Genomic DNA, 27,797 nt, shown 5'->3' with positions numbered 1-27,797 from the left:
AAGGTTGAGAGCTTCAAGTTCCTGGGAGTGAACATCACCAACAGCCTGTCCTGGTAAAATCACGTAGACGCCACGGTCAAGAAAGCTCATCGGCATCTCTACTTCCTCAGGAGGCCAAAGAAATTTGGCATGACCCCTTTGACACTCACCAACTTTTATCGATGCACCACAGAAAGCATCCTATCCGGATGCATCACAGCTTGGTACGGCAACTGCTCTGCCCAGGACCGCAAGAAACTGCAGAGAGTTGTGGACACAGCCCAGTGCATCACGGACAGCAAACTCCCTCCTTGGACTCTGTCTTTACCTCTCGCTGCCTTGGTGAAGCAGCCAGCATAATCAAAGACCCCACCCAACCGGGTCATTCTCTCTCCTCCCCTCTCCCATTGGGTAGAAGATACAGGAGCCTGAGGGCACGTACCACCAGACTCAAGGACAGCTACTACCCCACTGTGATAAGACTATTGAACGGTTCCCTTAAACAATGAGATGGACTTTGACCTCACTATCTACCTTGTTGTGACCTTGCACCTTATTGCACTGCACTTTCTCTGTAGCTGTGACGCTTTACTCTGTACTGTTATTGTTTTTACCTGTACCACCTCAATGCAGTCTGTACTAACTCAATGGAACTGCACTGTGTAATGAATTGACCTGTATGAACAATATGCAAGACAAGTTTTTCACTGTACCTCGGTACAAGTGACAATAATAAACCAATACCAAAATACCAAGCCGAATGCCCCAACGCAGTGCCGAGAGACATTCATTGTTTGTAAGTGGCTCCTTTTAACAAGATTCACTCAGCTCGGACCTCACAAGCGGACGCAGAGTTGGGAATTTATTTTCGGGCACACATACGAGTGATTCCGGAGATCGGGGGCGGGTTTAGCTTCACATATTGACGGGAGAAGTGCTCCTGAGGAGTGGAGAGTATAAAAAAGATGGTTTTGTGTCCAGAGTAACGAGGAGATGGCTCCGGGACCAGTGGACACCAGGTTTAAATATTTTTGCAAAATCATCCAAGGCGGTGCCAGCGTTTTGGCGCTGCAAGATCTCCTTTGTTTTGTCTCTCTCTCTGTCTCCCTCTCTCCCTCCCAATGCTCTCCCGGCTGCCGGATCGAACACCCGACCAGGCGGCGACGCTGTGGCCCTTCCCCCGGCAGAGACATCGCCTTTGCCCCCGCTCCAGCCTCCTCTCCCCGCACAACTGAAAACTCCATTCACCCAGCTCGACTGAAGGCTCCTCCGTTCGGAAGCCGGAACCAGCTCCTCCCGCCGCAGAACCGCACCTCCCGTCTGCATTAAAACAGGACAATCCCAGAGCAGGAGGGACAAGCGGCTGAGCACAGCGGGGCGGGCAGCAGCGGTCCCGGCAGAGGGGGAAATCGTGTCGGGCCCTGCGTCAGATTTTGCTCAACGTCCGGGACCCAGATCTGGAGGGGAGGGGGAGCAGGGGGAGGGCGGAGGGGAGAGGGAAGCGGGAGGACAGTGAGGAGGAAGGGGAGGGGAGCAAGGGGGAAGGGAAGGAGGAAGGCGGAGTGCGAAGGGCTGTGAGAGGGTGGAGAAGGAGAGGGGGAGGAGAGAGGGAAGGGGAGGGCTGAGGAGTGAGGGAGCCGGGAATGTCCCAACATGCCGTCCCGTGAAGTGATCCACATCTGCCCAAAGAGGGTTAAACGTAACGTGTGACTGGTCACCCTGAACGTGGTCTGTCCACAGTTCCAGAGAGGTATTTGGGCAATGACCTGGCACCACCCTCTCACATGTTATCCATTGAGAAGGCAGACAGTACTTCAATATAGGGAAGGCACAGAATCTTTGGCCTGAAGTATTAACCCAAAACGACGACAATTTCTTTCCCCACAGATACTGCTCGACCTGCTGAGTTCCTCCAGCAGATTGTTTGCTGCTCCAGGTTCCAGCATCTGCCGTCTCTGGTGTTGACATTAACTGTGTTTCTCTTTCCTCAGATGCTGCCTGAATTGGTGAGTTTTTTTCCAGCATTTTCTGTGTTTTTTTCCCTGATTTCCAGCATCTGCAGATTTTTTTATTTGCATTTATAAAATTTTAATACTCAGGGGAAAATGGGCTGGAATGATAGGAAAATGGAAGGCTATTTGGGAGGGAAGGGTTAGATAGATCTTAGAGCAGGATATGAGGGGCATAAATGATGCTTTCAGCAGCAGATAAACTGGGCCGCTGGTAGTCAGGTGATGTTACGGTGGTGAAATTCAGCTGTGGGTAAATACTCAGGTCTGTGCGAGAAACTGCTGGACAATTCAGCAGGTCAGGCAGCATCTGTGGAAAGAGACATGGAGTTAATGTTTTAGTTTGGAGACTGCCCTTTTATCTGATTGATTGTTTGAAAAATCGTAATGTATTGAGCAGAGTTAGCATAGCCTTATGAAAGACAAATTTACTAGTGAACATTTAAAAGTGAGACGAGGAATTTCTTCTCTCAGAAGCTTGAGCCTTGCAACATCTTGCTACAGAGAACTGTGTGGCAGAGTCATTGGGTATATTTCAGGTTGGGATAGATTCCTAATCAGTCGGGGAATCGAGGGTTATGGGGACAGGGCAGGAAAGTCAGCCATGATCCTGCTGAATGGCAGAGCAGGCTTGAGACGCTGAATGTTCTGCTCCTGTTCCCACTTCCTGTGGGTTTAATGGTGTATTTATCCCTTCCCCATCTTTTCTGCAATTTAAAACTTGTTTTCTCACTTTCTCAGTTCTGACAAAGGGTTTCCAACCTGAAACATGATTTGTTTCTCTTCCCACAGATGCTGTCTGACCCGTGTCCAGCATTTTCTATTTTTATTGTGGGTATAAATGCGGCCATTGATTTAGCTGCAAGGATCACTTTGCCTTTACTCTGCAGGCAGTCTGGAAACACAGATGAGCAAACTGAGATTGGGACCAGTCTCCTGACACTGCTCATGTCCAAATCATTGCAGGTAACAGCTATAGTTGGGACTGAGGTTAAAAAAGGGACTAAGTACAACTCGTGGTGAATAAATTGTGTAAAGTAATTCACCCATGTGGCTAAATTGTATCAGTTTGTTGAAGAAACAAAAATCCTTGTCATTTATGGTTATTTTATAACTCAACTACGTTGAATGTCCTCTGCTCCTTCTGCTACTGAGAACATGTTCTATTCTGCCTGGATATAGAATGGTATCTAACACTTCTATTCTGGAATATTAAGTGGCAAATAACATTTGGACCACAAAACTGCCACACAATGACAATCTAACAAGTCAGTACAATAGTCTTCCCTTCACGTTCAATGGTCTTGAGAGCTCAAGGACAGCTTCTATCCCACTGTGATAAGACTATTGAACGGTTCCCTTCTGCGATGAGATGAACTCTGACCTCACGATCTACCTTGTGCCCTTGCACTTTATTGTCTACCTGCACTGCACTTTCTCTGTAGCTGTGACACTTTACTCTGTACTGTTATTGTTTTTACCTGTACCCTCAATGCACCCTGTACTAACTCAATGTAACTGCACTGTGTAATGAATTGACTTGTACGATTTTGATGCCAGTCTGGATGCTGCAATGTTCCCAGATGGAAGATGACGTTGTTCCTCAAGCTTGTGTTTGTCATTATTATAACAGCTCGCTACAGAGACTAAAATCTTAGCTGAAATACTGTCCTGTACCTATTGATGACTTTTGTAAATTTCTTTGACAGGATACAACAAGCAGAGGATTTGTTTTTGGGAATCTCAAACACAACATCAGCGAATTCACACTGGGGAGAGGCCGTTCACCTGCTCTGAGTGTGGGAAGGGAGTCACTCGGTCATTCCAGTTGCTGATGCACCAACAAATTCACAGAGAAGAGGCCGTGTATCTGCACTGAGTGTGGGAAGGGCTTCCTTCAGTCAACCCACCTGCTGATACACCAGCCTGTTCACATTGGGGAGCAGCCGTTCTCTTGCTCAATGTGTGGGAAAGGATTCACTCAGTTATCCGGCCTGTTGAGGCACCAGAGAGTTCACACTGGGGAGAGGCCGTTCTCCTGCTCCGAGTGTGGGAAGGGATACACTACATCATCCAGCCTGGTGACGCACCAGCGAGTTCACACCGGGAAGAGGCCGTTCACCTGCTCTGAGTGCGGGAAGGGATTCCCTTCATGATCTCAGCTGCTGAAGCACCAGCGAATTCACACTACGGAGAAAGATTAAACCTGCTGTATGGTCAGTATACAACCATCACTGCTACTGAAATCTAGCACAAATTCACAAGTGTTGCAGGTGTTCACGGGGGTCGGATTCTGTCGACGCTGCTGATCTCACCCAGGATTGAACCCTGGTCATTGGGCACAGTTGATTTTCTTTTGTAATCTCTTTCACTGAGTTAGAGTTCAATGTTCTCGATCTCTGACTAAAATAAATCAGTTCTGTTTGAAACACTTTATCTAAGGCCCTTCCTGTCTCTGCAATGCACACAATGAATAGTAGAAAGAGAGGCCATTCAGCCCATCTGGTGCCTTCCAGTGTTTCTGCTCCCCACCAGTCTCCTCCCATCTCACCCATTGTGAATATTCAGAGGAATAGAGAGATGCAGCACAGAAATGGGCCCTTTGACTCACTGAGTCTGCACTGATTATCAACCAGTCATTTATTCTGATCCTACATTAATACATTTTTAAAATTCTGCCCATATTTGCATTGACCACACCCTGCTTCACCCCCACCACCAGCAGATTCCACTAATCACCCAGACATTAGGGACAATTTACAGTCCTTTAATAACCTTTCAGCCCACACCTGTTGGGACGTGGGAGGAAACCCACACAGTCACAGGGAGAAGGTGCAAACTCCACACAGTCCACACCCGAGGTCGGGATTGAACATTGTCAACGTGAGGCAGCAGCTCTACGAGCTCTGTGCTCATTCGGCTTCCCATTCAATGCATTCCTGTGGTTCACCTCCATCCCTCCGTGTGGTGACACGTTCCACATTGTTGAACTGTGTGGGTGAAGAGCTTCCCCTGGAATTTCCTGCAGGACTTTCAGCAGATTGATGGCAAAGACAACAGCTCAGCAGGGGTCATGTCCCAGACATTAGAGCAGCACAGCTAATAGAGCTGCTACCTTGCAGTGACAGGAGCCCAGGTTCAATCCAGATCTTGTGTACAGTCTGTGTGGGGGTTCTCCCTGTGACTGGGAATTTCTTCCAGGAGCTCCAGTTTCCTCCCACGTCCCAAAGACATGATGGTTGGTAGGTCAATTGGCTGCTGTAAATTGCGCTTGGTGAGTGGGAGAAGTTGGGCAGACTTGACGAGAATGTTGGGAGAATTTTAAAGAAAGGATGAATGTGGGATCAGTGTGGAGTTGTGGACTGTGTCGGCCTGTTTCTGTGCTGTATCTTTCTGTGATATTCCCCATCCATCAAGTCTCGGGGTGAATGTAATTGTGTTTAGAAAGAACCATAGAACCATAGGAAAACTACAGCACAGAAAACAGGCCATTCGGCCCTTCTAGTCTGTGCCGAAACATTATTCCGCTAGTCCCATTTACCTGCCCCCAGCCCATCCCCGTCCATGTATCTATCCAATTTACTCTTAAAAGTTAAGAGCGAGCCCGCATTTACCGCAATCACATGGCAGCTCATTCCACACTCCCACCACTCTTTGAGTGAAGAAATTCCCTCTGATGTTCCCCCTAAACCTTTCCCCTTTCACCCTAAAGCCATGTCCTCTCGTACTTCTCTCTCCTAATCTAGGTGGAAGGAGCCTACTTGCATTAACCCTGTCTATGCCCCTCATCATTTTATAAACCCCTATCATATCTCCCCTCATTCTTCTCCGCTCCAAGGAATAAAGTCCTAACATGCTCAGTCTTTCCCTGTAACTCAACTCCTGAAGACCTGGCAACATTCTTGTAAATCTCCTCTGCACTCTTTCAATCTTACTGACATCCTTCCTGTAGTTTGGCGACCAGAACTGCACACAATATTCTAAATTTGGTCTCACTAATGACTTATACAACCTCACCAAAACATTCCAACTCCTATACTCAATACTTTGATTTATAAATGCCAGGATGCTAAAAGCCTTTTTTTTACAACCCTGTCTACCTGTGACTCTACTTTCAAGGAATTATGTATCTGAACTCCCAGATCTCTGTGTTCCTCCGCACTCCTCAGTGCCCTACCATTTACTGTGTATGTCCTCCCTTGATTTGTCCTTCCAAAATGCAACACCTCACACTTGTCTGCATTAAATTCCATCTGCCATTTTCCCATTTGGTCCAGATCCCTCTGCAAGCTTTGAAAGCCTTCCTCACTGTCCACTACACCTCCAATCTTAGTGTCATCCGCAAACTTACTCATCCAATTTACCACATTATCATCTAGATCATTGATATATACAACAAACAACAATGGCCCCAACACAGATCCCTGAGGCACACCACTCGTCACAGGCCTCCAATCTGAGAAACGACCATCCACAACCACTCTCTGTCTTCTCCCACTCAGACAATTTTGAATCCAGTTTACAACCTTTCCATGGATACCCATTGACTGAACCTTCTGAACTAATCTCCCATGTGGGACCTTGTCATAGGCCTTACTAAAGTCCATGTAGACAACATCCACAGCCTTACCTGCATCTACTTTCTTAGTGACCTCCTCAAAAAACTCCACAAGATTCGTTAAACACGATCTACCACGCGCAAAACCATGCTGACTATCCTTAATCAACCCTTGGCTGTCCAAGTACTTATATGTCCTATCTCTCACGACACCTTCCAATAATTTACCCACTACTGATGTCAGGCTCACTGGCCTGTAATTACCTGGTTTACTCTTCGAGCCTTTCTTAAACAATGGAACAACATGAGCTATCCTCCAGTCCTCTGGCACCGCACCTGTGGTAAGGACATTTTAAATATATCTGCCAGGGCCCCTGCAATTTCTACACTAATCTCTGTCAAGGTCCGAGGAAATATCTTGTCTTGCCCTGGGGATTTATCTACCTTTATTCACTGTAAAGCATCAAGTACCTCCTCCTTTTTAATCTCTATATGTTCCATGACACAAGTGCTTGTTTCCCTTCCTTCCATATCCACGATGCCAGTTTCCTGAGTAAATATTGATGCAAATAAACTGTTTAAGACCTCCCCCATCTCCTGAGGCTCCACGCATATACGACCACTCTGATCTTCTAGGGGACCAATTCTGTCTCTTACTATCCTTTTGCTCTTAATATACCTGTAGAAACCCTTTGGGTTTACCTTCACATTATCTGTCAAAGCAGCCTCATGTCTTCTTTTTGCCTTCCTGATTTCCTTTTTTCATAATTTCTTACATTTCCTGTACACTTCAAGTACGTCATCCGTTCCCAGTTGCCTATACCTGCTATACACCTCTCTCTTTTTCTTAAACAGCTCGCCAATATCCCTTGAAAACCAAGGTTGCCTATGCTTGTTACCCTTGCCTTTAATCCTGACAGGATTTGAAGGCTTTCCATTTACTGAGCACATTCTTGCCAAAAAATAACTTATCCCAATCCACCCTACCTTGATCCTTTCTCATTTCCACAAAATTGGCCTTTCTCCAATTTAGAACCTCCACTCGAGGACCAGACCTATCCTTATCCATAATTATCTTGAAACTAATTGCATTATGGTCACTGGACCCAAAATGCTCACCTACACATACTTCTGTCACCTGACCTGCCTGGTTCCCTAATAGGAGATCAAGTATTGCATTCTCTCTCGTTGGTACCTCTATATATTGATTTAGAAAACTTTCCTGAACACATTTGACAAATTCCAAGCCATCCAACCCTTTCGCAGTTTGGGAGTCCCAGTCAATATGTGGAAAGTTAAAATCCCCAACTATTACAACTTTCTGTTTCTTACATCGGTCTGCTATCTCCCTACAGATTTGTTCCTCCAATTCCCTCTGACTATTGGGCGGTCTATAATACAATCCTATTAGTGTGGCCACACCTTTGCTGTTCCTCAGCTCCACCCATATGGCCTCTGTAGACGAGCCCTCCGGGCTGTCCTGTCTACGCACAGCCGTGATCTGCTCCCTGACCAGTAATACCACTCCTCCCCCTTTCATCCCTCCCCCTCTATCACGTCTGAAACAACGGAAGGCCGGAACATTAAGCTGCCAGTCCTGCCCCTCCTGCAACCATGTCTCACTAATAGCAATAACATCGTAATCCCACGTGCCAATCCATGCCCTAAGCTCATCTGCCTTACCTACAATACTCCTTGCATTGAAATAGATGCACCTGAGAACATTCCTATCATGTACAAACCTTTGATTTCTGTCCATACCTGCAGACCTCGCACGATCATTTTCCTCCTCACTTTCTTCTCTAACGCTCTGGTTCCCCTCCCCCTGCAAATCTAGTTTAAACCCACCGGAGCAGCACTAACAAACCTACCCACAAGTATGTTAGTCCCCTTCCAGTTCAGGTGTAAACCGTCCCTTTGGAACAGATCCCACTTTCCCTGGAACAAAGCCCAATTATCCAGAAACCTGAAGCCCTCCCTCCTGCACCAAATCCTTAGCCACGGATTTAGCTGCCTGATCTTCCTATTTCTAGCCTCACTAGCACGTGGCACTGGTAGCAATCCTAGGTTGCAACCTTGGAGGTCCTGTCTTATAACTTTGCACCTAATTCCCTAAACTCTCTTTGCAGGACCTCTTCCTTCTTCCTATCCACGTCATTGGTCCCAACATGGACCACGACATCTGACTGCTCACCCTCCCTCCTGAGAATATTGATCTGAGATATCACGGACCCTGGCACCAGGGAGGCAACAGACCATCCGGGATTCTCGATCTCTCCCACAGAATCTCCTATCTGTCCCCCTAACTATTCAATCCCCTATCACTACTGCGCTCCTCTTTACCCTCCCTCCTCTCTGAGATGAGGGTCCCGCCTCGGAGCTGGAGACTCGACCACTACAACTTGTGCCTGGTAGGTCGTCCCCACCAGCAGTATCCAGAACGGTATACTTATTGTTGATAGGGACGGCCACAGGGGTGCTCTGCTCCTTCTGTCTAATCCCCTTCGCTTTCCTAACTGTCACCCAGCTACCTGCCTCCTGACTTTTAGGTGTAACTATCTCCCTGAAACTCCTATCTATGTCTGCCTCTACCTCCCTAATGATCAAAAGTTCATCCAGCTCCAGCTCCAGTTCCCTAACACGGTTTGCCAGGAGCTGCAGCTGGATGCACCTTTCACAGGTGTGGTCATCAGGGATGAGCGTGCTGTCCCTGACTTCCCACATACCGCATTCGGAGCACACAGCTGCCCGAGCTGCTGCCTTCATTACCCAATCCGACTTTAATTAGCTGAAAGGAACTTACTGGCCTTACCTCTCAGGGTGCTAGCTCTTCCTCAGCCTCTGCTCGCCGAAGCCTCTTGAGCCAAAGCCTCAAGGCTCCACTCCTACCCTGAGCCACTCACACACTGGCCGCTCCTCTTAGTTACCCCTCCTGATATTCTACATAAATATTTATCACAGATAACAGGTAACCTTACCTTTGCCTATCCACCAGCTACTCACCCTCCTTACCCCTTTTCACCAAAGCCCCTTGAGCCAAAGCCCAGAACACTCTGCTCCCACTCACTCCGCTGCCTGCTCTGACGCTGCCCGCTGGATAGGCGGTTGGCTTATTAAACTGCCCGCGACGTGCCTGCGCAGTCCAGCCCCCACTCGAACCACTAAAAACTTTTAAAACACTTATAAAAAATAAAAAATACTAACCCTAGTAAATTCTAACCCTATTAAAAACTAAGCCTTATACTTTAAACTTAATAGAAAGAAAAACTTATCTGCTCCAAAGTGAAGCCCACGAAGACTCCATTTTTTTTTCTTTTTTTCCTCCCCCTTTTTAAACTGCCCGAGCCGCGCCTGTGCAGTCCAGCCCCCACTCAACCACTAAAAACTTTTAAAACACTTATACAAAATAAAAAATATAATGTTAGGTTCACTGGCCTGTGGTTCCCTGGCTTGTCCTTGCAGCCCTTCTGAAATAAAGGCACACCCTCCAGACTTCTGGTACCTCTCCCCTGGCTAAGGAAGATGCAAATAACTCTGCCAGGGCCCATGAAATTTCTTTCCTATTCTTCCTGCAAGGTCTTGGGATGCAATTGGTCAGGCCCTGGAGATTTGTCCACCCTAATATGCTTTCAGACTGCCAGCACCTCCTCTTTTGTAATGACGATATGTCCCAAGATATCACTACTCGTATCCCTTAATTCCTTAGCTTGCATGACCTTCTCTGTGCAAATATAGATGAGAAATATTCATTTAAGATCTCGCCCCTCTCTTGTGGTTCCACACACAGATGACAGCATTGAAGCCTAAAGGGACATATTCTCTCCCTCTTTACCCTGTATTGAGCTTCCCCTTTTCCTATCTTCAGTCCTGAAGAAGGGTCCTGACCCCGAAACGTTGACCGCCTGCTTTTCTCCACGGATGCTGCCTGGCCTGCTGAGTTCCTCCAGCATCATTGTGTTTTTCATCCAGATTCCAGCATCTGCCGTCCTTTGTTTCTCCAATGTTACAGGTAGATGATCGACAGCAGAAGTGACCAGTTCTGATACAAACAGAGGGAGTGAAACTTCCGGAGACTGGGAGCAGCACCGCATCCGATACACCCCAGCACTGGGAGATGAAAGAAACTGGACCACCAGAGAAAAGGACAGGGGCACAAATGGATCCCCACCCCCACCCCCCCAGAGATACATCCAGCCTCACCACAAGGGACCCCACACCCAGGGGGATACCACTCCCAATATTTGAGCCCGGAATCGGTGAGGCAGTTCACCAAAGCTCTGGGCATGAGGGCCCAGAACAAATGAAAATGGACTGTGTGAGTGGTACTGAACTCCAAAAGAGCCATGGAGATAAAACTGGCATCTCTGAACGTGTGCAGTGAAGAGCACCGCACGATGTGTTGACTCCTTGCGGTTCCTCGCCAAGGTCAAGGCGGATGTGACTTTCTTGCAAGAGTGTGGGCTGCCGCACCTCTGCAACTATCGGAGGTGGTAGCGATGGTGGTCCCACGGACTGTCGGTGTGGTCGGTTGTTGCGCTTCCGGCCTGGGGATCCTGATGTGGGGGAGCAACTTCTCAATCACCGAGGTCAGAGAGGTGGCGGTGGGGGGGCTGCTCCTCATGGCAGACGTGAGGTACCGGAACACTCCGCTCCGGTTAATTAATGTGTACACCTCGCCTGTGCGGAGAGTGCGGCTGGCCGTCCTCCAGCAGCTCCCACCGCTGCTGGTGACGTCCCGGCCAGTCGTTCTGGCCGGTGACTTCAACTGCATCATCGACGCGGCTGGACGATCCGGCAGTGCCGACAGCAGACTGGACGGCACCCCCTGGCTCCTGATGGAAACAGCAAAGGATGCCATGTTGCGCGACGCCTTCAGCACCCCTGCAGGCGGAGCACAGCCACAACACACCTGGTCGAGTTTGGACGGCTCAGCCTGGTCTCGGATTGACTTCCTGTTCGTGTCGGAGCCAGTCACGGTCAGATCCACGGACGTCACGCCGGAGTTCTTCTCTGACCACCATCTCCTTTGGGTGTCCTGTCACCTGCAGGGGGACCAAAAGGCAGGCAGGGGGACATGGAAGTTGAACGTCAAGCTGCTGACCCCAGAGAGCATTGGGGTCCGTCTGTTCCTTTAATTCAAATAAAACTCCCGGAAGCGATGAGGGATTACGCAGGTTGGAGAACCGTGAAACCCCTCCTTGACTCCCCTGTGCACTGGTGGGAAGTGACAAAGGAGAACATCAAGAGGTTCTTCATCTGCAGAGGGGTCCAGAAAGCAAGACAGAGTCAGAGGGAACTGTGCCAACTTCAGACAGACCTGCAGCAACTCCTCCTTCTGCAGTCGAGGGGGGTGGATGTGAGGGAGGAACTCTTGAGAGGCAAAGAGCCGGCAAGCCCAGCTCCATGCCTCCAAATCCTCCAAGATTATCTTCCGATCCAGGGTCTGCTCCGTGGAGCAAGGTGAAACGTTCTCATGTTTCTTCTTCCAAAAGGTGCACAGGGGGAGATCTGTGATCCACAGCTTCAAGGAAGAGGACGGTTCAGCAACATCCTCGCAGACGGACATATTAAGGATCTGCAGATCCTTCTATCGCAGTCTGTACAATACAACAAAAAGGCCACAGTCAGCACAGCCTCCCAGAACTTCCTGTCCTCTATCATAGAGGTCTTAGATGACAGCAAGTGGGGGAGTCTGGACCAACCACTGACCCTGGAGGAGCTGACTGGCTCCGTCTGTTCCTTTAATTCAAATAAAACTCCCAAAAGTGACGGCTTACCAGCGGAGTCGTACTCGGCTCTGTGGGCCCGGACCTGCCAGAAATGTACAACGCTATACTTCTGTCTGGCAGCATGTCAGAATCCATGAGGAAGGGCATCATGACCCTCATCTACAAGCAGAAGGGGGAGATGGCGGACATCAGAAATTGGAGACCCATCTCACTGTTGACTGTGGATTATAAGATCCTGTCCAAGGCCATCGCCAACAAGGCCGTCTGCTCTGGGACAGGTGATTCACCCGGACCAAACCTCTGCTGTACCTGGCAGGAAGATCTTTGACAGCCTCGTGCTGCTCAGGGACACCATCGCCTATGTGCAGGACAGAGGGATGGACACCTGCCTGGTCAGCTTGGGCCAGGAGAAGGCCTTCAACACGTACATGCTGGACGTGCTCTCCAAAATGGGCTTTGGGGAGGGAATCAGGAATTGGATAAAACTGCTCGACACAGGCATCAGTAGCGCAGTCCAAATCAATGGGTGGGAAACAGACAGCTTCCCATTAAGTCTGGAGTCAGGCAGGGCTGCCCTCTCTCCCCTGTCTTGTTCGTGTGCTGCACGGAACCCTTTGCCGAGTCCATCAGGATGGACGAGAGCATCAGAGGGGTGACATTGCCAGGCAGTGAGGGCACCCAGGTGAAAACCTCCCTGTACATGGACGACGTCGCCATCTTCTGCTCAGACCCGAGGTCAGTTTGCAGATTGATCAGCATCTGCGACCAGCATCTGCGACCAGTTTGAGTTGGCATCAGGGGCCAGAGTCAATCACGCGAAGAGCGAGGCCATGCTCTTCGTCAACTGGCCCGTCCGATCCATCGTCCCCTTCACCGTCAGGCCTGACTATCTAAAGGTGCTGGGGATCTGGTTCGGAGGGGCTGGGGTGTGCAACAAACATTGGCGGGAGCGGATTGGGAAGGTGAAGCAGAGACTGGGACTGTGGGAACAGCGCTCCCTATCGATAACTGGAAAGTACTTGGTCATCAGGTGTGAGGCGCTCTCAGGGCTGCTGTACTTGGCGCGGGTGTGGCCTGTTCCTCGCTCCTCTGGCTTGGGAATCACCCGCGCCGTCTTCCGGTTCATCTGGGGATCCGAGATGGAGCGGGTCCGACGGGCCACCATGCACAAGTCCCTGGACAATGGGGGTAAAGGTGTCCCCAGTGTCGCCCTCCTCCTGATGACCACCTTCGTCTGTGGCTGCATCAGGCTGTGTGTGGAACCCAAGTATGTGGGCACCAAGTGTCACTACGCACCGAGGCAAGGAGGTGGGATCGGGAGCAGAAACTTGCAGTAAAACCACAGCTGAGAAGTTGGAGTCAGTGGGGGTTCTGGGCCAGCACGTTTCGGGAAGGGTGAAAGGCAAAGATGGGAAGTTCAGGGAACTTTGAATGACATTGAAGATCAGGGAAAAAGAAACATATGTAGATATAGGTAAATGTGATCAAGAGAGTCTCTTGAGGAATATAGTGTGTAGGACAGAAATTGGGAGGACTGAAAGGAAATATCCTCAGCAAGTCAGATTAAGGAGAATTCTGAGACATAGAATATATCAGGAGCAAGAGGATGGTCTGAGAAAGAGTTGATCCCCTTATGGACCAACAAGATCATCTGTGTGCGGAGCCAGGCAATGTGGGTGACGTCCTCAATGAATACTTCTCATCTGTGTTCACCACGGAGAGGGACGTGGAGACAATGAGTTCAGGGAAGGGGACGTGGATAATCTGAAGTGTTAAAAAGGAGGAAGTTTTATGAAGGTTGATAAATCCCCAGGGCTGGATGATGTCCCCCAGGAAGCAAGGCGGGAGACTGCTGGAGCCCTCACAGAGAATTTTGTATCTTTGTTAGCCACAAGTGAGGTGCGAGAAGGATATCTAATGTTGTTCCTTTATTTGAGAAGGGCAGCAGGGATAAGCCAGGTCCCCACAAAACACTGGTTAAACCACACTCGGAGTATTGTGTGCAGCTCTGGTTGCCACACTATAGGGAGGATGTGCTTGTGCTGGAGAGAGTACAGAGGAGATTCACCAGAACGTTGCCTGAACTGGAGGGATTTAGTCATGGGGAGAGATTGGATCAGCCGGGTTTGTTTTCCTTGGAGCAGAGGAGACGAAGGGGGCGACTTGATGTAGGTATTGAAAATTGTAAGAGGCAGAGATTGGGTGGGTTTCTTTCTCATGGTGGGGTATCAAAAACAAGAGGGCGGAGGTTGACAGGGAAGGGTTTTAAAGGGGATACAAGGGGAAAGTTTCCATTCCCCCCACAAAGTGGTTGATACCTGGAATGTGCTGACAGAAGATGGAGTCAGATACAGTCACTGGGTTTAAGAGACATTTAGACAGACACAAGGCAAGGCAATAGAAGGATATGGACCTAATGTGGTCAAATGGGATTGGTGCAGATGGGCAAAAGGGTTGGCGTGGAATATGGTGGGCAGAAGGGCCCATTTCTGTGCCAGACAACTCTGCATTTCTGTCTTTGTTTTGCGGCGATTCATTGTGATGAGACCACCGGCGGAGAGCAGACGTTCACACCAGATTCCCAGCACGGCAGTAACACGTCCCTCTGAATATAAAGCTATACTTTAGCGCTGATTCTCGTATCTGTGAATGCATCATGTGCTCCAAATGAGACCTGTCAGACTTGATGAGGAAGGAGATCCCCAGGTAAAGATTTTATGCACATGCACATTTGATTCTATGTGATTTTAATGTGTTTGTGTGTGACAAATCTAATGATCTACTGAAAATATTAGTATTCATATTACATAATGTATCCACGTATGAATATATTACCTGTGTATAAAACGTTCATGCATCTACAGACAGATTCATGTTTACATAAAATGCGCTACAGCAAAAATTTACAACTGAGGTGTCCTTTGGGGCCAGTTGTGTGCAGAATGGGTCAAAAGTGAGGCCAGTGAGCCTTTTCTCACCATCTAGCATGAGCTCCATGTTAAGATATCTTTATCTTTGTTGGTCACATGTACATCAAAACACACAGTGAAATGCATCTTTTTGCGTAGAGTATTCTGGGGCAGCCCACAAGAGTCGCCGTGTTTCTGGTGCCGACATAGCACGCTCACAACTTCCTAACCCATACGTCTTTGGAATCTGGGAGGAAACCAGAGCACCCGGAGGAAACCCACACAGACACATGGGGAGAACGTACAAACTCTTTACAGACAGTGGCTGGAATTGAACCTGGATCGCTGGTGCTGTAATAGCGTTACGCTAACTGCTACACTACCGTGCCTACCCTATGTGTTCGTTACTCCACAGAATGAGCTTTGTGACACAGTTGACAAAGCTGAAAGGTAAAGTTGTCCAAAGTGGAAACTTCCCTTTGTCTCTGTTTCTCATATTCTCGCTTGTACAATAAAGCCGAAGGCCATTCTGCTCATCGAGTCCAGATTGGCTGTCAGAGCAATTCTAACGATTCCAGTCCCCACTCATTTCCTGGCCACCAATTCTCCCTCGTGTGTTCGTTAACCCCTCATTCCCCGATCAATCACCTTCACTCAGAGTAAACTAAAACCTGCAGATGCTGGAATTGTGGAATAAGAACAGAAAATGCTGGAAACACTCGGCAGGTCAGGTGTCATCTGTCCAAACAGAAACATTTAATGTTTCAGGTCTGGGACCCTCTCATCTGAATTGGGAAAGAGAGAAAAACGCATTTATTTTCAGTCGGAGAGAAGGTGTGGGAGGAAATGGATGGAACAAAGAGACTAACTCTGAGAGCAAAAGAGTTAATGGGAGCGGTCAGTGTGAGAAGTTAGACGCACAGTGTGTGTGTGCTTGAGTATTGTAATAGTGGGGTTGTCGGACAGGGAAGACAATACGAACAGAGAAAGGAAAACTGAGTCAACGTGATGACAGGCAGAAGTAGCCAGTTCTGATTCCATCAGAAGGAAACAGTGAGTTACCCAACAGAAGATAAGATCTCTGTATTAGTCACATGTATATCGAAACGCACAGTGAAATACATCTTTCGCGTAGAGTGTTCTGGGGGGCTGCCCGCAAGTGTTGCTATGCTTCCAGTGCCAACATTGCATGCCCACAACTTCCTAACCAGTACGGCTTTGGAATGTGGGAGGAAACCGGAGCACCCGGAGGAAACCCACGCAGAAACGGGGGGAGAACGTACAAACTCCTCACAACAAGCAACGGGAATTGAACCCGGGTCGCTGGCGCTGTAATAGCGTTACGCTAACCGCTACACTACTGTGCTACTCCCAGCTCTTTTCAACATGGGACTGTTCTCAATGGGCTGAATGTCACACAATTGAGTCACTGCAATACAGGACTGTCCTGACACATCCTGTGCCTCATTCACTGTCCTACCTGATTCCCCCATTCACCACCTCAAAATAAATTCATTGATTTCTGTCCTGAATACAATAACTGAGGAACCACTCCCAAGTCAGGCTGGGGAAAGATTCCGCCCTTTTCAGATTGGTGCCTTATGATCAGAGTTGAAGGAGATCCTGAAATTCCTGCAGGAAATTCCGGGGGAAGCTCTTCACCCACACAGTTCAACAATGTGGAACGTGTCACCACACGGAGGGATGGAGGTGAACGACAGCAATGCATTGAATGGGAAGCCGAATGAGCACAGAGCTCGTAGAGCTGCTGCCTCACGTTGACAATGTTCAATCCCGACCTCGGGTGTTGACTGTGTGGAGTTTGCACCTTCTCCCTGTGACCGTGTGGGTTTCCTCCCACGTCCCAAGAGGTGCGGGCTGAAAGGTTATTAAAGTCCTGTAAATTGTCCCTAATGTGTGGGTGATGAGTAGAATCTGCTGGTGGTGGGGGTGAAGCAGGGTGTGGTCAATGCAAATGTGGGCAGAATTTTTAAAATGTATTAATGTAGAATAAATGACTGGTTGATAATCAGTGCAGACTCAGTGAGTCAAAGGGCCCATTTCTGTGCTGCATCTCTCTATTCCTCTCAATATTCATATTGGGTGAGATGGGAAGAGGCTGGTGTGCAGCAGAAACACTGGAAGGCACCAGATGGGCTGAATGGCCCCTCTTTCTACTGTTCATTGTGTGCATTGCAGAGACAGGAAGGGCTTCAGATGAAGTGTTTCAAACAGAACTGCTTTATTTTAATCAGAGATCCAGAACATTAACTCAGTTAAAGAGATTACTAAAGAAAATCAACTGTGCCCAATGATCAGGGTTCAATCCTTGGTGAGATCAGCAACGACGACAGAATCCGAACCGAGTGAACACCTGCAACAGTTGTGAATTTGCGCTACTTTAGTAGCAGTGATAGTTGTACATTGAGGAAACAGCATGTTTAATCTTTTTCCGCAGTGTGAATTTGCTGGTGTTTCAGCAGGTCAGATGATTGAGTGAATCCCTTCCCACACTCAGAGCAGGTGAACGGCCTCTCACCAGTGTGAACGCTCTGGTGCATCAGCAAATGGGATGAATGAGTGAATCCCTTCCCACACTCGGAGCAGGTATACGGCCTCTCCCCGGTGTGAACTCTCTGGTGTGTCAGCAAATGGGACGACTGAATGAATCCCTTCCCACAGTCGCAGCAGGTGTATGGCCTATCCCCGGTGTGACCTCGCTGGTGTCTCAGCAGGTCACATGACTGAATGAATCCCTTCCCACACTCGGAGCAGGTATACGGCCTCTCCCCAGTGTGAACTCTCTGGTGTGTCAGCAAATGGTACGATCTAGTGAATCCCTTCCCGCACTCGGAGCAGGCATACGGCCTCTCCCCGGTGTGAACTCTCTGGTGTGTCAGCAAATGGGACGATCGAGTGAATCCCTTCCTGCACTCGGAGCAGGTGTACGGCCTCTCCCCGGTGTGAAACCGCTGGTGTATCAGCAGCTCAAATGACTGAGTGAATCCCTTTCCGCACTCAGAGCAGGAGAATGGCCTCTCGCCGGTGTGAACGCGCTGGTGTCTCAGCAGATAAGACGACTGAGTGAATCCCTTCCCGCACTCAGGGCAGCTGAACAGCCTCTCCCCAGTGTGAACACGCTGGTGTGTCATCAGGCTGGATAACTGAGTGAATCCTTTCCCACACGTTGAGCAGGAGAATGGCCTCTCCCCAGTATGAACTCGCTGGTGCTTCATCAGGCTGGATGCCACAGTGAATCCTTTCCCACACATTGAGCAGGAGAAAAGTCTCTCCCCAGAGTGAACTCTCCGGTGCGTCAGCAAATTGGATGACTGAGCAAACCTCTTCCCACATTCCAAGCAGGAGAATGGCCCTTCCCCGGCATGAACTCGCTGGTGCGTCATCAGGCTGGATAACTGAGCCAACCCCTGAGCACACGTTAAGCAGGAGAACGGCCGCTCCCCAGTATGAACACACCGGTGTGTCAGCAGGTGGGTTGAATAAAGGAAATCCTTCCCACACTCAGTGCAGACACACAGCCTCTTCTCTGTGAATTTGTTGTTGCATCAGCAACTGGAATGATCGAGTGAATCCCTTCCCACACTCAGATCAGGTGAACGGCCTCTCCCCAGTGTGAATTTGCTGATGTTGTGTTTGAGATTTGCATGAACAACTCCTCTGCTTGTTGTATCCTGGAAAAGAAATTTACAAAAGTCATCAATAGGTACAGGATAGTATTTCAGCTGAGATTTAGTCTCTGTAGCAAGCTGTTGACAAACACAAGCTTGAGGAATAACGTCATCTTCCATCTAGGAACATTGCAGCATCCAGACTGGCATCAAAATCTCTGGTTGTCTTTCCATCTATAATCAGAATGGGCCATTTCTGCCACTTCCCTTTGTTCTACCCGTTGCCTCCCTCACCTACTCTGCCACTGAAACTCAATTTTCAAACAATCAATCAGATAAAAGGGCAGTCTCCAAACTAAAACATTAACTCTATTTCTCTTTCCACAGATGCTGCCTGACCTGCTGAATTCTCCAGCAGTTTCTGGTTTTACTTCGGATTCTGGCATCTGCAATTTCTCTTTAAAAACAGGGCAAAGAGAACGTTTCCGATTGAGAATGCCTCAGCAACCCTGGCCTCACCCTTAGTTTACAAACCTGTCAGTGATCGAGATGAATGAGGGCAGGTAGACAGAGAGAAATCAAACACAATGAGATTTTTTTTAAACTGTGAAACACATGCTGCAGCTGTTGCTGGAACCACAGGCCTCGGCGACAGTTCTGGCCCACATTTCACAGCGTGAACATTGCCTTGTCTCCAACTGCCTTTGTTAGTCTATTAACCACGTCCATAAAACATAGTGAGGCTGGGGTTGCCTGAGTGAAGCCAATCAGAGATGCTCCTTTTTCCCTCTCATCTATACCTCCCTCCCCCATCTGTCGCCCACCTTCCCCATCTATCCCTCCCCCAAACCTCCAGCTCTCAAACCAGCTCTCCTTCCCACCCCCCATCTCTTCTCCCTCCCCACCCAAACCTCTCTGCAAGTTGCTTTTGCTCTCTCCCAGGTCTAACGGAAGGGTCTCGGACTTGAAAAGTTCCCTGTTTCTCTTTCCACAGACGCTGCCCTCACCTGCTGAGGGCTTCCCGCACTCACTGGGTTTGCTTTGATTTCAAGCAGGAAAGTGCCCGGGTCCCCCGTGTGGAGCGGGAGGGGGAAGGGGAGGGAAAGGCCGGGACTGCTCAGTGTGGCCGCCCGCAGTGATCCTGCAGCCCGCACGGATTCTCACCCCAACCGTGGGCCGGACCCCGGACTCGATCAAACTTCTGGGTCCAGTGTGGCGCGCAAATGACGTCACCTACATTGCGCGCCTGCGCTGTGGGCTCGCTCGCTGCAGCCAGAGCGCTTTCTCGGCCGCGGTGGCTCTTGGGTAAATTCGGCTGCCATGCGAACCAACCTGAACAGCGCCTTTAAATAGCTTCGTTCTCCACCGCAAGTCATTCTGCCGACAATAACTGTGTGATGAAGGAAACACTGTTGTCAGTCTATGCACGGAAAGCTCCAGAGATCTATCCTCTGATTTACAAACGATGTCCCTGAGTTATCTCATCAGGAGACACAACATCAGGCTCCACGTGTCCGCTGATGACATTCAGCTCTACCTCTCCAACGCCTCCGGTGTCCCAGATCTATCACAATGTTCAACCAACACCTAATTCTTGCCCATTTTCCCCTCAAAATTAAAATTTTATAAATGCAAATAAAAAAATTTGCAGATGCTGGAAATCAGGAAAAAAATACAGAAAATTTCAGGCAGCATCTGAGGAAAGAGAAACAGAGTCAATCTCAACACCAGAGACGGCAGATGCTGGAACCTGGAGCTGCAAACAATCTGCTGGAGGAACTCAGCAGGTCGAGCAGCATCTGTGGGGAAAGAAATTGTCGAAGTTTTGGGTTAATACTTCAGGCCAAAGATCCTGTGCCTTCCCTGTAGTGAAGTACTGCTGTTGTGGTTTACCGAGATTTGAGGATAACTAGGAGACACAGAAGATTCTCCAAGAAGTTAAACTTTTATTTGCAAACAAAAGCTGTGACAGTCAGACAGCCAGTTACTGATCACTGCTGTCTCTGCCCCTGAGCAAAGCTCACGGGCCTTTTTTTTTAATACCTTTTTCATAGCCCAGTTACATTATCACAATCCATCATGTTCTCTCTTATCGTCACAGTTTCATCCTTCACCATTTGCCTCCTTTCACAGTTGTTTCCTGACTCACAACCATTTGTCTTTCGCCACAGTCATTTCCTGACTCAATCGCAGGGTGCCCCAATTATTTATGGACATTGGGAGTACTGGTACTAGGCTACAGAACTATCAGTTATAAAACAATACTAGGCTTATTCGCTACAAGGCTAACAGTTATAAAACATCACAATGTGCCCCTATTATTTATGAGTTCTGAGACTCGTTGGCACCCGGCTTATCAGTTATGAAAACCATCAGCTACTGCTACAAAATCATTAGTCACACTAGCCCTAACGACCATTAACTACACAATAGATCAACAGTGTCTTCCTGGGAATGGGATAACCATCTGTTTAATGAGCTACAATAAATCAAAAGTGTCTCCCTAGGAATGGGCTAACTATTTGCTTAATGAGCTATATGTTTCCCGCACTAAGAGTTTCCCATGTTCAGGCTGGAGAAGAAGGAGACCCAGCGGCCATCTTAAACACAGAGCAGACTATGAATAAAAGAAGTATACAGCCTCTATTTTCTATATATTCTATATTCCCCCTTTGAGAGCTAACGGTCTCACATAGAGAGGGAATTCAAAGGGCACAACACCCAAAGGCTAAAGGCAATCATCCCAAAAACGGGTATAATGTAGTTTTCGTGCACAAGCCCCATGAATTCACTCTCTATTTCTCGAGCCAGAGGGCTAAAAACCCATCCCTCCGTAACAGAGACGGGGGAAAAAAAAAACCCTGAGGCCCTCACAGACTATTCCCAATATAAATATAATTGTCATTCGCAGAGTTGTCATCATCATTTGGCACGTCTCCCCGAGTCAGATCATAGAAGTATGTTGTTACAACTTCCTTCTCCGAGGGGTTCAACCCAGCCATTGCCAGATGCATCGGAAACTGTTTCACTGTGGCGCGCACTAGAAGGGACTTAAAGAGTGGAAGGAAGCAGCACAAAATAAGTGCAGCATAAGCAATGCCATACCCACAACCATTGCAATTTTGGTTATACGATTAGTCTGCATGCGATAGCTCATCAGTGCTAAAGGCAGGACATCAACCCAATTGAGCTTAGTGTTTGCACAGATCTTATTCAGTTTAGTTTTCAAAGTCCCATTAATTCTTTCTACCATACCCTGTGACTGGGGATGATATACGCATCCAAATCTCGGTTTTATCCTTAGAGCTTGCAATACCAATTTAACCACTCTTTGGATAAAGGCTGACCCACTGTCGGAACTAATCTCTGAGGGTATTCCAAATCTTGGAATTACTTCGTTTGTCAAAAATTTTACTACAGCTCCTGCTCCTCAGTCTTTAGAGGGCACTGCCTCTGCCCATCTACTAAATCTGTCAATCACCACCAGCATGTATCTCTTTCCTCTCTCTGCCTTTATCATATCCACATAATCAATCACTAAATGTTTAAATGGTCCTTCGGGTACAGGTATACGACCTATGGGAGTCGCAATCCCTTTCCTAACGTTGCTTCGTGCACACACCTCACATTGCGACAGGATGTGATCTACTGAAGCCTGTAAGTAGGGTGACCAGAAACCTTCCTTTTTTTTAATCTTTCTTATCACTTCCCCCCCCCCCCCCCCCTTGCACAATGGTCCAGCCCATGTGCCTCTGAAATGAGGGTAGTTAACAAAGGGGTGGGTGCTACCAACAAACCGTCATCTGTGCTCCATCAGCCTTCCTGGTTTCGCTTGGTTCCTCTTTGTCTGCACATTGTTTGCTCTGCTGGAGTTGCCTTATCTTGTATTTCAATTCTGTCCTCCTGAGATGCAATAACAGCTGAGCAACATCCAGAGGCTTTCCTGGCTGCTTCGTCCGCAGCCTGATTTCCCTTTGTCACCGTGTCATTTCCCTTCTTATGCGCCTGGCACTTTATAACAGCCAGCGCTCTAGGTTTCATCATCGCTGTTATTAAATCTAGAGTTTGCTGACAGTGCTGTATAGGGTCTCCATTGCTTTTCTTGAACCCTCTTTGTTTCCATACTGCTCCAAACAAATGACATACTCCATGAGCATATGCTGAATCCGTATAAATATCAACTTTCTCACCCTCCATCATCTCACATGCTGCTGTCAGAGCCTTAATCTCTGCTAATTGGGCTGAACAGGGTTGCGGACAAGCTTCTAGGCTAATTGTTTTAAACTGAGACTGATCCTGTTACACCACTGAAAACCCTGCGTGGTTCCCACTGTGGTCTCTGTAGCAAGAGCCATCCACAAACAGAATCTTTTTACCCTCATCATCCAACGGTTCTGACTGTAAATCCGCTCTTAATTTGGCAAATATCATCGTATCCCTCACACACTCATGGGGCTCTCCTTCATAACCCAGAGGAACATAATCAGCTATGTTACTTGTGGTACACCTTTGTATAGTTATGTCTGGAAATGTCAATAACATCCGAAACGCGACTATCCTAGCTGGTGTCAGTACAAACATTCCCTTTTCCAATAATTCTGCTACCTTATGATACGTGGACAGAATCACAGGATAACCCGTGGTCACAGATGATGCTTTCTCATAAGCATAGTGCAATGCTGCCAGTCCCTGGTAACAAGGCGGATATCCCTGGGCCACCTCATCCAGTCTCGCACTATAATATGCTATTGGCTGTTTTGTTCTCCCTATGCCCGTCTCCTGTGTCAGCACTGCTGCAACGTAACCTTCCTGTCTGTTCGACACATAAAGGTGAAAGACCTTTTCATAATCAGGCAAGGCTAGCGCTGGGGCTGACTGCAATTCCTGCTTAAGAGTGTTAAAGGCTATTTCTGCCTCCTCATTCCACTGCAGAATACCCTTCAGGTCTGTATATCCAGCTTCCCTCATCATTTTCCTCAATGGCGTCACAATTTCAGCATATCCTCCAATCCAGTCTGAACTGTATCCTGCCATTCCCAAAAATGTCATCATCTGTCCTACTGTCTGAGGTTTAGGAGCTTTAGTTATCACCGCAATTTGATCCGGTGCTATCGACTTTGCCCCCTTAGATATTAATCTACCCAAATATTCTACCTGCCGTTTACAAAACTGCAGCTTCTTTCTGGATACTTTATGACCTCCACATGCCAATCTTTCTAACAAAGCCAGAGTATCCCGCTCGCACTGTTCCTCGCTTTCGGAGCAAACCAACAAATCATCTACATACTGTATCAGTGTACTTTCCAATGTTATATCCTCCAGGTCTGCCTTCAATACCTGGTTAAAAATATGCGGTGAGTGCTTAAATCCCTGCGGCATCCTGGTGTAAGTATACTGGTTACCTCTGTAAGTGAAAGCAAGTAAATACCGGCATTGCTTCGCCAGAGGAATGCTGCAAAAAGCCGAACACAAATCAATCACCGAAAAACAAACTGCCTCCGGTGGCACATTAGTCAACAGCGTATGTGGGTTTGGGGCTACAGCTGGCCAATCCTCCACTACCTCATTCACTGCTCGCAGATCATGTGCCAGTCTCCACTTGGACTTGTCTGCTTTCGGGACAGGTAACAGTGGAGTATTACAGGGGCTACTCGTGCTCTCAAGCACTTCCTGTATTGTTAGCGCTGTTCCTTCCCCTGCTCCCGGTTTCAGGGGATATTGTGGCCTTTTAGGCGGAATTGCTCCCTGTTTTAGTTTTATTTCTACTGGGCTCGCTGATCTTACTCTCCCGACATCTGTACCGTGTTGTGACCATAAAATGGCTGGCAGTGCCTCCAGGCTTTTATCCTTCTGCTGGTCCTCTTCTTCTACCAGCAATGTCATATGTCGTTGAGGGGTTACTTCGATCTCCTTGCGACTTCCTACCATCTCTATATCCACTACTACTCTGACATAATTATCGTCCCCAGACTTCCGGACCCTTGGTGTCACTATCTGCCAGTCAATAGTTGTTCCTGCTTGCTTCACCATGGGCCCCAAATCTTTGGACTGGTATCCCTCATTTACTAACAGCGTTACATGGGGTGCAGCTCCTGGCACCCTGTACCATTTCTCCAGAAATGCATTTTGTTTTATCTGCGAGGCAGCTCCCTGTTTCCCTATTATTATTGCCGCACCTTTTAAATGCTGCTGAGTATCTACTTCATTGTGCCATTGTCTCTCTATTTCTTTACACGGAGTCTCATCAAAAATCACTGTACAACGCAACTCAGTCTTAGGCGGCTTGGCCTTAGGTAATATTGCCAGAGCGCCCTCTTTCATTTTCCCCACGTTTTCCAGACTTGATCTTCGATGTCCCCTATCCAATACACATTCGCTCTTTCAGCTTCCTGCACCACTAGCTCAGTGCTTACCTTTCCCACGCTTAACCCCTTCGGGGTGCATTCTAATTTCAATCCCAGCTTTAGCAGTGCATCTCTGCCTAACAAATTGATCGGGGTTCCTTCGAACAATAAAATCGGTAAAACTATTTCGTTATTTCCCATCTTTAAACTCACTGGAGCTGTAAATCGTGTTAACTGTGCTTTTCCCGAGAACCCTACAGCTTTAACAAACTTTCCTAACATGGGAAGGTGGGAGGCGTATTGTGGCTGTACACAAGTGTACGTGGCTCCAGTATCTATCATCATTGGTGTTATTTGCCCTTCCAGAATGATCTGAACAATGGGCTCTTCTTCCTCCTCCCGTGTTATCATTGGCTACTGTCCCTTCCCACCCGGGTTCTCTGGGCACCCCAGCACCTTCCATAGGAGTTCACAGGTCCGGTCGGACCTGCTGAGGCTGGACCTTGATTAAACTGCTGCTCTCTACTCATTGATTCCTGCTGAAATGTGGCAGGCCAAGGGTTGTAAGGACAGTCTCTCCTGATGTGCCCTGGCTGATTACATCCCCAACACAATCCTCCCGTCCCTCTTTCTACCTGTCTGTTCAGTGGCCCTTTTTGCCAATTGCCCCTCTGCCCCCTTGCTTGGAAATACCAGTCCTGTCCGGGCTGTTGTCTAAATTTATTTTGTCCCTGATACGGCACTTGCGGAAACGCTCCCCCAAAGACGTTTATTACTGGCGTGGGGCTTTCTGGCCCTTGTCTGGCAGTATAACAGGTTCCTCCTGAAGCTGGCGCTTCGTTCATTTCGGTCGGCACAATCAGATCAGTCGTTGCTGGAAACATCTTTCTGCCTTTTCCTTTTTCTTTTTTTCTAAGCTCCTCGAGCTGCATGTGTGTCAGCTTTCCTCGCACCTCCCCCTGCTGTTCTATCAGCTTTTGTCTGTCTTTTAGGTATTTCTTGACTGCGTGGACTACGTGGTCCCTAAATTCTGGGTGGGACATTGACGTCAGCCCTACCACCTCCTCGAGTCTGGACTTGACTTGAGGGGGCATTGCATCTACAACAGCGGTCCGGAACAACGTGGTCATCAACTGATTACCCTCCACATCTTGCTCTGTTTCCAGTCTCCATATTTTCAACTGGCTTTCTAGGTGCACTGCCGGGTTTTCAGTCTCTCCCAGTGGATCCCCTTTTAAAGCTTTGGGGTCCACTTTAGGTGGATAGCAGTCTCTAAGGACCTTCAATACCCTCTGCCTCACTCGGTCAAAACCGCTTCCATCAACCTTTGGGTTGTCTGCCACACTTGTTAAACCAGCTGAAATCATCAGTTCTCTGAGTTTCGAGGTTCCCACTACCTTCACCAGGAGTGCCTTCAAGTCACCCATCGCCAATACACGTCCTGTGGTCTCGTCCTCAAAGGCTCTAATCTATTTTCCCGCTCCTTCGTATATACTGGGTAACGCATTTATCAGCCCTTCCAGGTCCTGGGTTCCCCAAGGAATGTACTGTTTCTGTCCTGCTCCTTTCACTAACAGTGGATACACTCCCCTTGTACCCCCACTATTCCTTTCATTATTGGGCACTGTTTTGGATTCTCTTGGTCTGGATAGGGAGGGGGGTTTTCTACCTCTTTTAAGTCCGGATAGAAAAGTCGACTTTCCCTCTTCCTCTGTTAGGGTAAGCTGTCTCTCTGGTTTCTTGGCTCCTTCTAGTGACGCCTGATATGGTTTTCTCAACTTTTCTCCTTCCGTCCTGAAAAGTTTTAGTATCTCTGCCTCCTGCTCCCTCTTCTGGTTCCTTTTTTTCAGATTTGTCTTTTGGTTTGTAGTTTTTGATTAACCCCTCCATTTCCTCACACAGACTTAAGTCAAAAGTTCCCTCTTTTGGCCATTTTGTAACTAGATCTTTGGTTCCCTTTTCCCATTTTTCTGAATTTTTTGTGATATCACTTTCAGATACTGGACATTTTTTACTTAATATTTCAACTGCAGTTCCTTTCCTGTCATGTTGTTTTACAGGGTGTTTCTCAGAATCGCACAACTCACCTGTTAGCGATATTGTTTCCTATACTACTTCTACACCTAACTCTATAATTTTACTGCCCAATTTGCTGGCTTTTGTATTATTTAATCTTATTCAATTTATCAAAAGATTCTTACCTCTTTTGTTCTGCCCGCGCAGACCCCTTCCTAGGGCGGTATCCACGGAACCTTCCTCCAAACCTCGTCCGTTCAGACCCTCGTCTCCTGCGAGGCGGTAGCCACAGGGACTTACCAAAACGACGTGGAATTTTCACTCAATCTCTACTCACCCAACTGCGCAGTCTTCTTGATCAATCTTTTGATTCTCCTTTAATTTCAATTTATGCCAGATTCTTTGGATCGGGGAGACCCTTCGACAATCGTTTAACACTTCTGCATCCGGAGACCTCCCACACCCAACAGAGTTTAGGTCCGAATTAACAGCAAAAACCCTTATCCTTTTTCTGGGTCATCACCCTTTACTCTGCTGGTCTCGTGGGGGTCCCCTAGGGACTGGGAAGTGTCCTCGATTTGTTGTTCTTTTCTTATGGGTCTCTTTCCGACACTGCTCGCTGCG

The 27,797-nt window shown here is 48.1% G+C and overlaps 1 protein-coding gene and 2 pseudogenes across 1 annotated transcript in view; all 3 read right to left on the bottom strand.

Moving 5' to 3' along the window:
- LOC127576580 (zinc finger protein 239-like) overlaps window positions 1–1,337 on the bottom strand; it is a 450,145-nt gene extending 448,808 nt beyond the window's left edge. Inside the window, exon 1 of the mRNA XM_052027137.1 lies at window positions 1,228–1,337. The gene's annotated coding sequence lies outside the window, so the exon portion shown is untranslated. The remainder of the gene's footprint in view (window positions 1–1,227) is intronic.
- The window catches only part of LOC127576413 (zinc finger protein 850-like), a 38,996-nt pseudogene extending 37,624 nt beyond the window's left edge, over window positions 1–1,372 (bottom strand).
- Window positions 1,373–17,404: 16,032 nt separating this feature from the next.
- Window positions 17,405–27,797, bottom strand: part of LOC127576412 (zinc finger protein 850-like) — a 34,833-nt pseudogene continuing 24,440 nt past the window's right edge.

Source organism: Pristis pectinata, chromosome 12 (assembly GCF_009764475.1).
Source record: "Pristis pectinata isolate sPriPec2 chromosome 12, sPriPec2.1.pri, whole genome shotgun sequence".
In the NCBI taxonomy this organism is placed as follows: Eukaryota; Metazoa; Chordata; class Chondrichthyes; order Rhinopristiformes; family Pristidae; genus Pristis; species Pristis pectinata.
This window is presented reverse-complemented; position numbering and strand designations above follow the sequence as displayed.